Source organism: Montipora foliosa, chromosome 4 (assembly GCF_036669935.1).
Source record: "Montipora foliosa isolate CH-2021 chromosome 4, ASM3666993v2, whole genome shotgun sequence".
Classification (NCBI taxonomy): domain Eukaryota; kingdom Metazoa; phylum Cnidaria; class Anthozoa; order Scleractinia; family Acroporidae; genus Montipora; species Montipora foliosa.
In genome coordinates this window covers 42,067,824-42,085,323 of record NC_090872.1, presented here as the reverse complement: position 1 = coordinate 42,085,323, position 17,500 = coordinate 42,067,824, and the positions used below count along the sequence as shown (strand labels likewise).

Genomic DNA, 17,500 nt, shown 5'->3' with positions numbered 1-17,500 from the left:
GAAATAAGAGAAATTAGAAAAATAAGTTAGTAGTATAGGACTTGGGGATACGAGCGCATTTTTCCATTTGTTTGCTGCATAAAATTAATTTATTGTATAATTATATATGAGTTGTAAAAATATACATGAAGAGCTAGTTGATATGGAAGAAATCAATTGTCCATTTTGCAATAAAGAAATCGGAAAGCATACAATTAAAAAAGAGACATGTTGTATTGAACAAAATATACAAAACAATGATAACATGAATGTATGCATTAGTTGTGGAAGAGTTCATGGTTATAAACCTCTCATAGATTATGTTGAATTTCATCAGAACAAACACAGATTCCGTCGCAAATCTGTTTATCAACGTAAATATCACATTGAAAATATTGTAAATAATATAGCGCTTAAAAATAATTTTAGATTTCTGTAAAGAATAAAGATAAAATATTGAAAATTTTCAAAGAAGTGGGAACAGTAATTGATTTACTAAATAAAGAAAGGAAACGGAGGATTAATATCAACTTTATTTTACAAAAGATATTTATAATGCTTGATCTTCCTTATAAAAAAATAAGGATTACCAAATCAAAAAAGACACTTGAAAAGTATAATCGATATTGGATAGAGATCTTATTATTGATATTTGACAAAATCATAAAAATCATTCAATAGTAAATTTTTTATCATATTTCAACAAGTATTTATCAACGGTTGGACATATATCTACTATAATATCGTCTGTATTTTTCATAGTAACGTGAATTGATGGTTCAAAATCACCACTTCTTAACATGTTTTTTATTAAAATTAAAAGTTGATAACTCTGAATAGCAAATTGAGTGTTTTGGATTTTTAAATCAAGGTTTTGATGATCCATATAAGATTTGATTAACAAGGCACAAGTGCTGATAGCTACTAGAGCAACACCACCGGTCACAATAGCACTTATAATTCCACCAGATGCTGTCAAAATAGAAACAGAATTACCAATTAATTTAAATTTTTTAAATCGTTTCATAGCCTGTTTATATGCCCAACACTTTCTATGGTATGCGTGATAATATGATTTTAATTCCTCAATCTGTTCTTCTGAAAGTTTGTCTGAGATGTGATTCCAGTTGAATATTCTCTTTTTTTGATCTTTCATATATATAGTTTAGATTGTTAATCGTTTAGAGATACAATAAATCAGACCAGAAATCTGGCCGCATAATGGAGATCTTTTTACGACTCTAGTTGTGTATTTTTCTGGAATAGCATAAGTATAACCTCTACTCAATGAATAATGATCGTAAAACCTCCCAAATGAATCGTGCAGAATGCTATGACTGTTTAATATATTAATCCAACCGAATGTTTTTTCAAATAACCATGTTAGACAGCCACTACCTGGTCCGAGAAGACCTATTTCTCCATTATTCAGTTCAAGAATTTTGTTTATTGATATGTCTCTCTCAAAATAAAAATAGTGTAAGTATTGATAAATGAGTGCAGATTTTAATATTTTGTCATCAATGTATGGATGTTTTTTTTTTTGCATCATGAAAATTGTATTTTACATGTTTTAATAAGATATTGATATACATATTATTACGTTATATTATACCTCTGCATCAAGACAGTATGATGGTCCAGTATTGTTTTATCATCTAAAATGTCATCCAAATATACACAGAAAAACGCTATACTACCATCTAAGGGTGCTATGTCACTGCTTGAATCCAAACCTCCAAAAACAGTTGTTGATGCACCAACGCGATTGTCAGCAGTGAGATCACCAATATGCTTTTTGTTCCAGTAAATCTTACTTTTTTCGGTTTTTGGTGAAGATTTGTTATCCCAATGAACACTAAGACAATGCCATTTATTAAGTTCGCCTAAATCATTTTCGCTATAATCTCCTAGATTTAGAAAACTTTGTAGGCTACTTGCCGGGCCAACATAAACACATTTATATGTATTATGAGCCCCAGATACTACGAGATTTGATCCACTATGACCTATAAATTTATCATACCCTCCGTTATCGTGACCAAAAAGACCATTGTTCCAAAAACTCTGAGGTGAGCTCCTAGAAGTTAATCGATAAACAATGAATACATTAACAGCATCGTTATTTAGATTAACTTGACTAATCATCTTTTGTGAACCATTGAATTTTAAAAAATATCTACCATTGTGTTTTTCTGCTTTTGTACATAAGGTGGGTCTTTTAGATGAATCAGTTTGTGTGGCATCACTTTCTTCATTGCTTTTATCATATATTGTTTCTACTTTTCTGCTTGAATCCATCTTTACATTTTGACCATCTGCGCTATTTATCTGATAAACACAATTAGCATACATACGTAAGTATTCACTCACCCAAAGATCAAGAAATGAATCTCTAACAATATCACCAACCTGTGATTTGATTACAAGATGATTATCTTCAATTGCTGCTATAGATACTATATTTTTATTACTTTCTATGTATCCTTTTTCATTAATAGGAAAACTGGCTCTTTGTGGAGAACTTAAAGTGATATTTGAATTTTGCACACTGTATTCAATTTTATTACCATTATCGTCAAGAATAAAAGCTCCAGTTAAATCTTTAACATACAACGACATATATATAATAAATTATATATTTTTATAAATAATACGGTTTGTTTCGTATGCAGTAAATGAAATTTTTTAACTTAGAATCTGTGAATTTAACATAAATTCGACTTACGCTGGCATAATATTGGTTGATTGTTATATTAGCACCATTACCAGCAGACAAACTGAAATCGTATGTATGACTAAAAGAAGCACTGGAAGAAGATCTTTTACCAACAATTACTAATTGATGCGTAGAACTATACGTTTGGCTTGCTATTATAATCACCTTGTCAATATATATCTTTTCTTGAAGAATAAATTTAAGATCGATATCTCCTATTTGATCTTGTAAGCTATCATATGGAATCAAAAATTCGCATTCATTGCGGCTTAATTTTGTTGGTCCGCAAATAAATCCTGGAATCAAAGACGAATTCATATATCCTTTTGTTATAGCATCAGAATCAAAATTGGCATTTTGTAATCCAATTAATCGTTGTGCATTCATATTAATTGCTACATGCATCTTAAGTTGATTGTTTACAACTTCATAGGCTTTATCGTAATCGTATATACTCACGTCAAGATCGTTTTTGAATTCATTTTTAATCCTATAAATCAGTACATATAAAGGTAACAGACTAGGACTAAGGTTGTCAAAACTACTCTGAACATTAACATATAACCTTCTTTGAATCGATGGAGATGTGCCGTCTGGAGAAAGATTCAATATACTTCGATAATATTTATAATCAGTATTAACTTTTATTGTGTGTGATTTATCAATATTCATATTCAGTTTTTGAAATGTTATATTAAAAGAATTGAATTCTGACTCATGTGTACCATCTTTTTCGAAATACACTTCAATACAGACAGTATATTGATTACTGAAATCATCACGGATCATCTTAAATAATTTAAAATCAAACCTTCCTTTAAACAGATTTGAACCATCATTTGTTTTTTGAACCTTCATGGAAAATGCTTTTTTGTTGGTTTTATGAGGACTGTCATTATAGGTGATTAAATTGACGTCTTGAATTCCAAAATCTTCTGTGAATTCACCATCGTCCATAGGGTATGCCAAAACGTTCTTTCGATTTTCGTGTGTGCTTATATGACTCTCCGCTATTTTTTGGTCTGTATATTTATTATCATTGGTACTTGTAGTTGCATCACTCACTTGCTTCAAAGTTGTAACATCTTGATTATTTGTTGCATCTTTCACGTTTTTTATTTGTTGATTGTTCATGTCAAGATTTGAAGTCATTTTATTGCTCCCATCCAATCTTAAACATCTTGAAAATTGATTATCAACATAACTTTTTCGAGTCACATCGAAACTACTACTCGGAGGACCACAATTGATTATCCTCTTTTGAGACATATTTAAATTAGCAGTCATATTTTGCGTACCATCTCGTAATATAACCTGATTAACATTTGGTTTGGCAGCTAATGCAGTATCAATGTATCCTTTATTCACTACATCAGTCGATTGTGAACCGTTACCAACCTTTGTAATTTTATTGTCACAAAAGTCAAAATCACTAGTTACGGAAATACTTCCATCTCTCTTCAAATAATTGGTCAGTTCTGTTTTATCAGCCTATTGAGTCATAAAGTTGTCAAGGTAAAATTTTGATACAGCATCTTTATGATGTACTGGTTCGACTAACCCCTTAATTCTTTGATCTTGCATATCAATTGGATTTTGTGCTTCTATGTACCCATCATCAACATTAAGATCGAAATAAAAGTTATGTAGATGTAAACTGCTGACAGCATCACTAAACCCATGCCGAGCAGGGGCTAAATTTTCAATTCTGCGATTGTCCATATCGATAGCTGCTAACATTTTATTACTTCCGTCTAGTTTTAATGTCTTATTGACCTGTGAATCAACATAACTCTTAGTACTTCCATCGCTACTTAATATCGGTTGAGCCACATTTCTCAATTTTTTGTTGTCAATATCGTAATCACTGTCATCTGTTAGTTTAAAACCAACACCAGGCAATCCTTTTACTATTTCAATAATTTTGTCATGTGACAATGTATCTTCAGGTAATTTGCCATTTGAGTAACTCATATATATATGGGTTATATTGTTCCATTAAAGTTCATTGTTGTAAATTTCCGTGGCTTATCGATATATATGAAGCTGTAAGGGTCACCAGTTGCTTTTTCGTATAATTGTTTTGATACATTGTTTTCTCTGCAAATAAGCGATTTTTCGTTGTTGCTTGGAAATTCATAAATAGCAAAATGAGAGCAGTTTAATCTAATGTCTTTTGGTGTCTTATAGTAGCTTTGACTCAAATAAATAGCACTGTCTTCCCTGAATAAAATAGTCAACTAATGGCTTTTGGTTTCTATCAGATACAAAATCGTCAAATATTACCAATTTCTGATTTTCACTATCAAGATCGTTTACAGGAATAATTTTATCATTGCTTGCTTCAATAACATCATAACCAGCTTCATCACTTATTGGTTTGAACATATCCATGAGATTCTGATACTTTGACTGCTCTAAGTTTTTTGCATAAAGGTATATTTTATCAAAGTACAACAAATTGTAAATCATATGCATCATTGTATTTGTTTTTCCCGAACCGCTGGGGCCGCAAATGAGCATGCGAAAGCATCGATCAGGCATGAAATCATATATTTGTTTAAAATTGGATTTGACTTTATCGTCTGTATCATAATTTGGTATTTTCATTTTTATATTATATGGGTATATTATTTCAATAACATGGTGTATAACACGGTGTTCAACATGGTGTTAAACGCTATTTTTTGTATATGATTTTCATTTAATTTTCATTTTTATCTGACATAATAATATAACAATATAACAAAAATGAGTTTACTTAAGTGGAAAGAACTAGCAAAGAGTAAATCTGAATTAGGAAATAAAATCAATTATGTCCATAATGCAATTACAAAACATAATATTGGTCAGCAGACCAGTCAACAGGGATTTTCAAAAGTATTTAAACCAATTACAAGTAAATTAGATGATGTTATTGATAGTAATCAGGTTTTAAGGATGCCAAGGAAAAAACGACCTCTGAAGAAAGGAGAAGTTCCGGATTACGGCATTGATATAGAGGATGAAGTTCCAGATATGAATCTTGGAGAATTATTTGAACAACCTGTTTTACCACAAGAAGATAAAAAACTGGTGCCAAAACCACCAACATATGAAGAAAGTCATCAAGATCTTTTAGAAGGTAAAAAACAAATGAAGATTGATCCTCAGTACTTTCCGGAAGAACCAGAATTACCACCAGAATACGATGAAGATGAAGAAATAGATTATGGATTAGATGATGAAGATGAGGCGAATATGATATTAGGTGATCTTGGTCTTCAAAATTATGATTCTGTTGAAAAGGTAATAAATCAACAAGAAATGACTCAACAAAAAAACAAAAAATATCTCAATAAGATTATCAATGAAGCCAAAATAAAAAGAAATCAATTAAAAGGTTACAAAACTCATATCACAAAAAAATATAAATCAGGAGAAATTTCAGATGCAGTTAGGCAAGTGCTAAACAAAAGATTAGACAATGCAAGAATGACATTGAATGAATACATAAAACATTATGAAAATAAAATCGAAACAATAAAAGGTTCTGATAGGAGAAAACAAAAAGGTGGTAATGTTATATTTTTTAACAAACCGAAAGAACTTTTAGAAAAATTAGATTTAATTGTTGGTGAGATATTAGCAGGTAATACTGGCATTGAAATGCGAAATATGGGTGTTTCTATATTGGACATGCTTTTAAAGATATCAACAATCAACAGATCACAATATGATAAATTATATAAACAATATTTCAAAATTTAATGTAACTTTATTATATAATGCAACGTGAGATAGTATTATCATCATATTCTGTAAAAAATCAATTTAATAATAAACCAGAAGATTTTACAACAAATTTTACCAGACCTATGATTCTAGACAATAATAAGCAATATGTTATTGGTCTTAATAGAGTTATTAACATGTCATTCACTTGGTTTAATGTTAATGCTGGATACAAAAATCAATTAATTAAATATAGCTCAGATAATGGTTGAACTTTTAAAAACATTACACTTCCAGCCGGTGTATGGAATTATATAGATTTCAACACCTACATAAAAAATATGACAAAAACTGGTGATACGTATCCGATAACTCTTGAATTCGATAATACAACATTTAGGGTCACGGTTACATTAGCTGAAAATTACCAACTTGATTTAAGAGCAAGTAATTTTAATGACCTAATAGGTTTTGACAAAAAGATATTGACAAGTGGAACACATATTGGACCTAAATTACCCAATCTCAGTCAAGACACAGACATAATCAATATTCATTGTGATTTAATGAATGATTCACTTGTAGACGGTAAAGATACGGACATCATTTATTCATTCTCAACCAGTGTTCTCCAACCTAGTTATAGCTTTACCTTAGAACCAAGAAGAGTTACATTTAATCCAATTAATAAAATTACAGTTTCATCAATCAGAATGTGGGTAACAGATGGAAAAAGAAGATTACTGGATCTGAATGGAGCGGATACGTCTTTTTCACTGATTCTGAAAAGCATAGAATAATATAACATAAAAGTATAAATGAAACCGTATGAATTCAAGAGGTTTTATCATCCAAAACTTGGTAGATTTGTATATCAACACAAAGGGTCTGGGATTATCGTTGATAATATTTTCAAACCGTTAAAAAGTGTGGCATCATCTGTTTTCAAGGAATTTGCTAAGCCAATAGCAAAGAAGGCATTACAATCGGGAGTATCCCATGCAGGTGAGCGCCTGGGTAAGGCGGTATCAGAGAAGTCAGGAGACCTAATAATGAAAAAATTGGCAAATTTGAGAAAAGGAGCTACATCCTCACCCATTAAACAGCAACAGCAATATGAAAGTACTGATATGATACTCAATAGATTGATATCAGGATCAGGTATAAAAAGAAGGCGTAAAAATCTTTAAATAACATATATGGTATAATTTTTATCTAACATATTGATATATGTCTTTTAGAACAAGCGAATTTTTACAAAGATACGAATTGGTTAGAATTCAACTTAAAAACGTAATTGAAGCCCCTGGGGATAATCAACCCCAAGAGAAAAATGGATATACGTTTGAAATCAATGATCGATCCAGTTTTTACGATTGGTATAATGCTTATTTTGAGATTCAGTTCAAGGTGCAAAAATTGGCTGATGGTTCAGCCTATGATGGAGATCGTATAACAGTTATTAATGGAGCCCATAGTTTGATTAGTCATATGATGATAAAAAGCGCTGGTAAAATTGTGTACGATACTGATAATCTACACAAGATCATTTTTGTGAAGAATTTACTGGAATATTCTGATGATTACTCTAGAAGTGTAGCAAAGAATAGTCTTTGGTATTTGGATACAAACCATCTTATAGCTAATGCTAATCAGAATACAGGATTTGAGGCAAGACGACTTTTAACAACCGGGAAGTCTGATGTCAATGTAATCATAACTATTAATCGTTGCGGTTTTTTTTGAAGAGTTGGAGAGTAAGATGCTGGTACCAATGCAGCTTGAAATCGTTTTAAAGCTGCAGAATGATAACGAACTACTTCAAAAACTCGATGCAGTTGATAATGGAAGGGTTGTCGTTAATAGATTTCTACTATGGATCCCAAGATTGACTCCAAAAGACAGTCTGTATGACAAGTTTATTAGTTCTTTTTTAAAACAAGATAAATGGACGTATCTCAGAGAAATGTATCAAATGTCAGCACTAACACATAGTAGTGGATTTTTCCAGATTTCATCTAGTATTGACAATGTTAAAGCAGTTTTTATATACCTACAACGAGCTAAAACAAACAATTCAACGGCAAATCCGTATGAATTTGATACATATAATATCAATGCCGATCGTGGAAATGGTAGTTATTTGACAACATGTCGTCTAGAATATGGAAATGGAGTTTTCTACCCAGAAATGAAGTATGACAGTGAAAGTAAAGTAAGAATCTTTAATGATTTAATGTCTTATGCAATGAGGAAAAATGATTACAACACCGGAAGCCAGTTGAATCTAGCTAATTATAATAGTTTATACTCACTAATCTATTTCGATCTATCATATCAGGCAGAGAAAGTGACAAGAGATCCCAAACAGTTGATTTTTAGGTACAAACTCAATGCTAATAGTGCTGTCAATAGTCCTTTCAGAGTACATGCTGTCGTTCTATATGAAGAAACAGTCGTCATCGACAAAATCGGAAATGAACTGGTTATAGTGTAAAGAAGTCGATGACACCAACTATAGGATATTTCTTTTTATATATGTTTTATGAACCATGGAATTTATATAACATATATTATATACAGAAAATGACTGAACTTTTTGAAATCAATGTGAGACTTTCAGAAAATCAAAAAAAGAATCTGAGTACCGCTTACTATAAAAGGGAAACAATTGATTCTCTTCATGGAAACGATACTCTTTATGTTCCAGCAATGATAAAGAAGAGATTGGAAAAAAATCGCAAATTGAATAAAGGTATGGATATTCGTCTTGCTAAGACTAATATTAGAAAACAAGTCGGTGGAAATCTATTGACTTCAATTTTATCACTGGGGCGTACACTTTTACCAACTGTAGGTAAAACCCTTGGTCTTTCACCTCTTTCAGGCTTAGCTTCAGAAGGTGCTTCTCAATTGGTTAAAGCAATCTCTGGGAAAGGAGTACAGACTGGTGGTTTTCTCGTACCACAAGACAAAATTAAAAAGCTGATAGAATATAAACATCTTTTATCGACGAAACAAAAACAGGATATATTAAATGCCCTTCAATCGGGTTCTGGTGTTCGTATAAAACCGACCAAAACACAATCAGGTGGATTTTTAGGCACTCTGTTAGCTAGCATCGGTATTCCACTAGCTATTGATGCTGTCAAAAAGTTGATGGGAGGGTCAGCTCCACAGGTTGGGTTGCCTCCTTCTTGGCCAAAACATGGTACAGGAGCGCCAAGAATCGGAATGCCTAAAGCACCTCCTCCTTTTTATAGTTTTCCACCATATGTCACAGGTAATGGTAAAAAAAAGAACAACCAAAAAAAAAATCAGGAAAGGGACTACTATTGGGAAAAAACAGTCCATTCAATGGCATACCCCTTCTGGGGGCAATATTGTAAAACCAAAATTTTATAAAAACACCCCTTTGAGTAACCATGATCTAATAAAATGGTGTAAATATTTAAATATACCAATCAATGATGTTCTGTCAAGAGACAAAAGCATTCCACATAATCATAAGCAAGCATTATTTATTTACAATCTTGAACCTTTATATATGAGAGGAAGCCATTGGGTTGCAACTTATGTAAAAGATAACGTTATCAATTATTTTGATAGTTTCGGTATGCCTCCATTCCAAGAGATTGTAAATCGTGCCAAAAAGAAAAATTTAACTCTATTACACCAAAACAACCAAATTCAAAACTTGAACACAACCACTTGTGGGTATTTCTGTTTGTACTTTCTAAATGAAATGAATAAGGGTAATTCATATTACGATTTATTACAAGTATTCGACATAAATGATACAATGAAAAATGAGAGATTTATTGAACATTATTTTAAAACACTTGATTTCACATTCGAAGACGCACTTTTTGGAAAAGATTTCGATTATACAGGAAATATTTAGAAATATCTAACTTATATATATTATGAAATCGTATTATGTTAAACAAAAGAAAGTGACTGAATGTACTGAGCCTTCAGGTTACAAAACAACTAAAAATGGCAGACTAATGTTCTTTTGCACTTGTGCTGAATGCGGCATTAAAAAGACCAAATTTGAAACAGATGGGAAACGGTTTAGCCCGTCGTCTGGGGCGGGCATATTAAGTACTGTTGGTAATACAGCAGCAGAATTATTTTTAACTAAAGGAGTACCTTATCTTGGCAAAAAAGCAGTTGAAATGGGTAGATATTACACATCAGAAATGCTACGAGATCCAAAGTTACAGAAAAAAGCTATTGATTATGCTTTGGATAAACTTAATCCAGCAATTCAAAATGTTGGATCTCAAGCTTTGAATCAATTGTCAACAAAAATAAGACCAAATAAAAAATACACAACAAACAGAAAAGATCTTGATGGTGGTGCTCTTGATATTCACAAAGCTATTGGTAAATTACCAAAACCAAAAAGCGGATGGACACTACCCGGTCATAAATACACAGGACCTTATAATGATTTGGAAAATCAACTGAAGTATGACCCAAAAACTGGTCAAATATTAGAAATATACGATATACCGACTGGAAGAACTGATGCAATAGCAATGCAACACGATGTTGATTATTCCGTCTGCAAGGATGATAGGAAATGTAAAAATAAAGCAGATAGAAAAATGGTTCAAGCTTTAGACAACGTACCGTATAATGAAAGACAATGGGGGCATTGGTTGGCAAGAAATGTTATCAATACAAAGCAGAAACTAGGTCTAGGAGTTTCAAAAAACGGAAAAAGCCGTCGACTAAAGAAAACTGGCAAGAAAAATTAGCAGATGAGTTACATGCACCCATAAAACGTAATTTTACTCGACGGCGTGTAATCACAAATCATATTGATGAAATATGGGCAAGTGATCTAGTTGAAATGCAACAGTTTAGTAAATGGAATAAGGGTTGCCGATATCTTCTAATGGTTATTGATGTTTTCAGTAAATACGGTTGGATCGTACCGTTGAAGGATAAGAAAGGTGAATCTGTCACTGAAGCATTCAAATCAATATTTAAGGAAGGTAGAAAACCACAATATTTATGGGTTGATAAGGGAAAGGAGTTATATAACAAATACTTGAAAGATTTGCTTGACAAAAATGGGATACTTATGTATTCGACTGAAAATGAAGAAAAGTCATCAGTGGTTGAAAGATGGAATAGGACAATCAAGTCTAAAATGTGGAAGCAGTTCACTGTTCAAGGTAATACAATGTATCTCGATATGCTACCCAAACTAGTAAACAGTACAACAACACAAAACATTCAAGCATAAAGATGACACCTATAGAAGCATCTAATAAGAGGAATGAAGGTATAGTTTACTTTAATCTATATGGTGATATGGAGCCATTATCAGCTAAAGCAAAATTTAAAATAGGTGATAAGGTCAGAATATCTAAGTATAAACGGATTGTGTTCAACAAAGGTTACACACCAAATTGGACAGAAGAAGTGTTCACAGTTGATAAGATGCAATACACTAATCCAATCACATACAAACTAAAAGATCTTAGAGATGAAGATATTCAACGGAGTTTTTATGAACCTGAAGCCAAGCAGGATGTTTTTCGTATTGATAAAGTCATTAGAAGGGACCATAAAAAGAAACAAGCTCTGGTAAAATGGAAGGGATACAGTGATGACTTCAACAGTTGGATACCATTAAAAGATATTAAAAATATATAAACAGATATATGTATGATATATTAACTTAGTTACGGTATATACTGTTTATTTGCTATTTGTAGCCAAAAATATTCAATTGTTTCTGGCTATAAACGCACATGTAAAATTTATTTAAAATTAAAATATATAGTATTAGTATATGTTGACTGAACTAACCAAAGACATACAAGACATTAATCTAAATAAACTTAGTAGAAAAAAACTGGTTAAATTAGCATTATTCCCAGTAATTAGTGATGACGAAATAAATTCAATCAGAAGTAAACATCTAATCAATTTAGATGTTTCGAGTAAACTAAAAAAACTAACACGTTCAGAGCTAACCAGATATATATTGCAGAACAAATTAATCAGAAAATGTGAGATTGATACAAAACAGAAAAGTTTCAAAATGTATGAATATTTTCCGGGTTTTAAATTCATTTATGAGGGAGAATATTGTAGTTTAGGCGAATATTCAAACGCACATTAGAAACATATGAAAAAATGTCCATAGAATTAATATATGGAGAATAAAAATGTCAAAAGAGGTCGTGGAAGACCGAGAGTTCTTACTGACGAGGAGAGAAAACAACATAAGACCAACTATATGTTAAATAAGCCATGGTATTGCAACTTGTGCGAAAACGGGAAAAATTACAGTTTAGCAGGAAAAAGTTGCCATGTTAAAACATTAAAGCATATATCAAATAAATATACAACGCCTGGAAAAATTTGTAAAACAAAACCAATAAGGAATGAAAATAATGACATTGTGGCAAAATTAGTCTTTGTATACTTAGATTAAAGACACAAAAATATATAGTTTTAAACGCATCTTTTGAAAACACTTAAAGATTAAAATATATAGTTAATATATAGAATATGAAATCTGACATAAGTAAATAAAAAAACTCAACAAAAAAGACAAATGTATATACTTTAGTATATATGGGTGCTGGCTGGGATTTTGAACTATTAAGTGACTCAACATACAATAAATTTAAACATTTTATATTCATTGACGCTTTACCAAAACTCAGTCATTATAATCCTGGTGATGATGGGTACGAAGAAAGTAAAGATAGAAGGTCGTTGATAAAGACTTTAAAAAAGTCAGCCGAAGAACATAATATGAAATTAACAAGTATCAGAAAAAATCTATTAACATTCCAAGATGTAAATAAAACTAGTAAATTAGAATATTATATAGATACAACAGTCGAAGAAGCTGTAACTAATACAACCATCAGAAGGAAAATAAACAAGGCTTTATGGCTCCATGAAGAAGGTTTTTGGCCATATGCTAACGGCTTAAAGACTGGTGATTTACCAAACCTATTAGAATATCGTGCTAAAATACGTGATTTAAAATAAATTATTTTTTATGTACATTGATTATATATGGAAGTAATTAATCAATTAAAAAATCATCTAAAAAACTTCACTGTCAAGGAGTTAAAAAAAGAAGTCATAAATATTAAAAAAGGGTTTCAAGTCTCCAAATTAAAACGTGCTGAGGTAGAAAAAGTCATAATGAAACATTATCAAGATTTCATTCACTTGTTACAAAAAAGAAGGCAAAAAAAAACCAAATCGACAAAGAAAAAAACACCTAACAAACAACTCGACATGTCATTAGACGTGGCAAAATCAAGACTTAATAAGACAATAAACCAATTCACCAACAAAGAAACCGAAGACACGGAACGCAAAATGTATATCAATAGCACATTAGACATTATCGACAAAGATGCAGTTCGCAAAAGAAAACCTCCTTTTTATCATATACCAAACTATGACATCACGATTCAAAAACACAACTCAAGATATATAATACGCGATAACTTTTTGAATGTACTACTCAGCACAGAAAACCGAAAACAGGTAGAGGATATGTTATACAATAACTTGGAACAATATTATAGATAAACAATTCCGGATTAAATATTTTCAATATATTCAAAGGGTTCATAACTGGATCCTTCGAATTTTGACCACGTTTAAACGCATCTTTTGAAAACACTTAAAAATAAAATCTATAGGTATATATATAAATGAAACCAGAAAAATCTAACCTTATAAATATGAACAAGAGTGATCTTAAAAAACTGAGCAAATCTTAGCTAATCAAAATGCTATTAAAGCAAGAGAAGAAAAATCCTAAAATAATCATAGTAGATGACACCAAACCAGTACCAGCACCAAGGACTGTAAAACCAATTAGACCAATCCCAACACCACGTAAGAGTGTAAATCAAATGGTTCAAGATTATGAAGAAAACATAATTCTTCCACCAATAGAGTTCAGAGATGGATACAAACCAGTGCCAGCACCAAGAACTAAAAAACCAGTGCCAGCACCAAGAACTAAAAAACCAGTGCCAGCACCAAGAACTAAAAAACCAGTGCCAGCACCAAGAACCAAAAAACCAGTGCCAGCACAAAGAACCAAAATAGAGCAAACAGGTAAAGCTCTGAAAGTGTTTACAAAGTCTTTTGAGATAAATATCAAAAACAACGAAGACCCATTAGTTCAACTAAATATTCAACTAAATAACACAAGAAAGGCTATTGCTAACCATATTGAAAAAATATTAATATCAATGAAAGGACTAAAATTTGTTGAAACGCTTAAGGTAGCATTTACAAAAACATCTGATAGAGAAATAGTGTATAAGACCGCTTATTTCAACAGTCAACCTAAAACGATCACAAATGACATAGATATCAATGAATCATTACAAGTGTCAAAACAGCAAATCTTAAATAAAATAGCTCAATGGGTATCTGAAGGTTCAGGTTGGACTATTCAATCAGTCGAAAACCATTATCCTAATGTTGTAAAATACAAACCAATGAGAGGCTCTTCATACATTAAACTACCACATGAACTTAGAAACAGTTCTAAAAGTTTGATAAACATAAAAAACAGTGACAATGAATGTTTTCGATGGTGTCACATTCGGCATCTTAATCCTCAAGACAAAGATCCTCAAAGAATAAAAAAATCAGATAAAGCATTCATTGAAAATTTGGATTATTCAGGAATTGAATTTCCAGCGACTATCAAACAGTACAACAAAATAGAAAAGCAGAATGAAATAAACATCAATGTTTTCGGTTATGAAGATAAACAGAAATATCCCATTCATGTATCAAATGAAAAGTATAAAGATTGTATGAATCTGCTTCTAATAACTGAAAATGAAAACAAGCACTATGTATCGATCAAAGATTTCAACAAATTTATGTACAATCAAACAAAGCACAAAGAGAGGAAACATTTCTGCATGGATTGTCTTCAGTGTTTCAGTTCTGAAAAAGTATTAAATGATCACAAAGAAAACTGCATTCAAGTGAATGGCACACAAGCGATTAAAATGCCAACAAAAGACAACAACATATTAAAATTCAATAATTTCCATAAACAGTTGGCAGTTCCATTTGTAATTTATGCAGATTTTGAGGCTATAACAGAAAAGATATCCGGTTGTCAACCTAATAATGATAAATCATATACCGAAGCATACCAGAAGCATACAGACTGTGGATACGGTTACAAGTTGTGTGTTGTTATGATGATAAATATAGCAAACCAGTACAAATTTATAGATGTGAAAAAGCTATTCACAGATTCATGGAAGCTATGTTAGAAGAAGTTAAACATTGTAAAAAGGTTATGAAAAAAGAATTCAATAAACCATTAAGAATGACTAAAGATGATGAAGAAAAATTCCAAAAAGCTAATAAATGTCATATATGTGAAAAAGAATACAATAAAACCGATGTGAGAGTCAGAGATCACTGTCACATAACTAGCCAATACAGAGGATCTGCTCATCAAGATTGTAATCTTAACTTTCAAATAACTGATAAAATTCCAGTAATATTTCATAATCTACGTGGGTATGACAGCCATTTTATGATGCAAGAGATTGGTGAAATAGTCAATAAGCATACATATACAAATAAGAAAGGAGAAAAGTGTCAAATGAATATCAATGCCATACCTAACAACATGGAGAAATATATGGCTTTCATGCTTGGTAATCATCTAACCTTCATTGATAGTTTTCAATTTATGAGCTCTAGTTTGGAAAAACTAGTGAGTAATCTACCAAAAGAATCATTAAAATATACATCTCAAAAATTCAAAGGTAAAAAGCTTGATTTAATGTCTCAAAAAGGAGTTTATCCATACGACTTCATGGATAGCTTTGATAAATTCAATGAAAAGCTGCCACCGAAAGAAAACTTTTACAGCATATTAAATGATGAACATATAACAGATGATCAATACAAACATGCTCAAAATGTATGGAACACTTTTAATCTGAAAAATATGGGTGAGTACCATGACTTGTATCTTAAATCCGACATACTTCTGTTAGCAGATGTGTTTGAAAACTTTAGAAAGACCTGTCTGCAATACTATAAACTAGACCCCTGTCATTATTTTACCAGTCCTGGGCTTTCCTGGGATGCTATGCTAAAAATGACTAATATTAAATTGGAACTGATGACTGATATTGACATGTTTCAATTCATTGAAAAATGCGTACGTGGAGGTATCAGTTACGTAGCCAATCGACATGGTAAAGCCAATAATAAATACATGAATGACTATCCTCTAGGACCTGAAAAAATAAAAGTTAACAAAGATATGCTTTCTAATTATTGTCAAGAAATAGCCAATAAATTCAATGTATCAACTGGTTTAGTTCATAAACTGATACCTACATTAAGCAATAAAGAAAAGTATGTCCTTCATTACAGAAACCTACAATTGTACACTGATCTTGGTTTGAAAATAACTAAAGTCCATCGAGTACTAGAGTTCAATCAGTTCGCATGGTTGAAGCAATATATTGACTTTAATACTGAGAAAAGAACTAATGCTAAAAATGCTTTTGAGAAAGATTTCTTCAAACTAATGAATAACAGCGTCTTTGGTAAAACAATAGAAAACATTAGAAAAAGAGTAGATGTTAGATTAGTGACTGATGAAAAAAAACTATTAAAAATGGCTGCTAAACCAACATATGTTAGCAGCAAGATCTTTAATGAAAATTTAGTAGCTGTTCATAAGATCAAAGAAACACTAACCTTAAACAGGCCGGCATATGTAGGTATGTGTGTCCTAGATCTTAGTAAGACACTAATGTATGATTTTCATTATAACTACATAAAACAAAAATACGGCAGCAAAGCAAAATTATTATTCACAGACACTGACAGCTTAACTTATGAAATTGAAACTAATGATGTGTATCAAGACTTTTGGAATAATAAAGACAAACTCGATAACAGTGATTATTCACAAGATTCACAATATTTCGACAGAACAAATAAAAACGTAATCGGTAAATTCAAAGATGAGGCGGCAGGTATGCCAATAACCGAATTCGTTGGATTAAGATCCAAAATGTA

At 31.4% G+C, this 17,500-nt stretch overlaps 1 protein-coding gene across 1 annotated transcript in view; it reads right to left on the bottom strand.

The window, feature by feature from the left end:
- The window catches only part of LOC137999275 (uncharacterized), a 19,240-nt gene that overhangs the window by 914 nt on the left and 826 nt on the right, over positions 1-17,500 (bottom strand). The gene's annotated exons all lie outside the window — the stretch shown is intronic.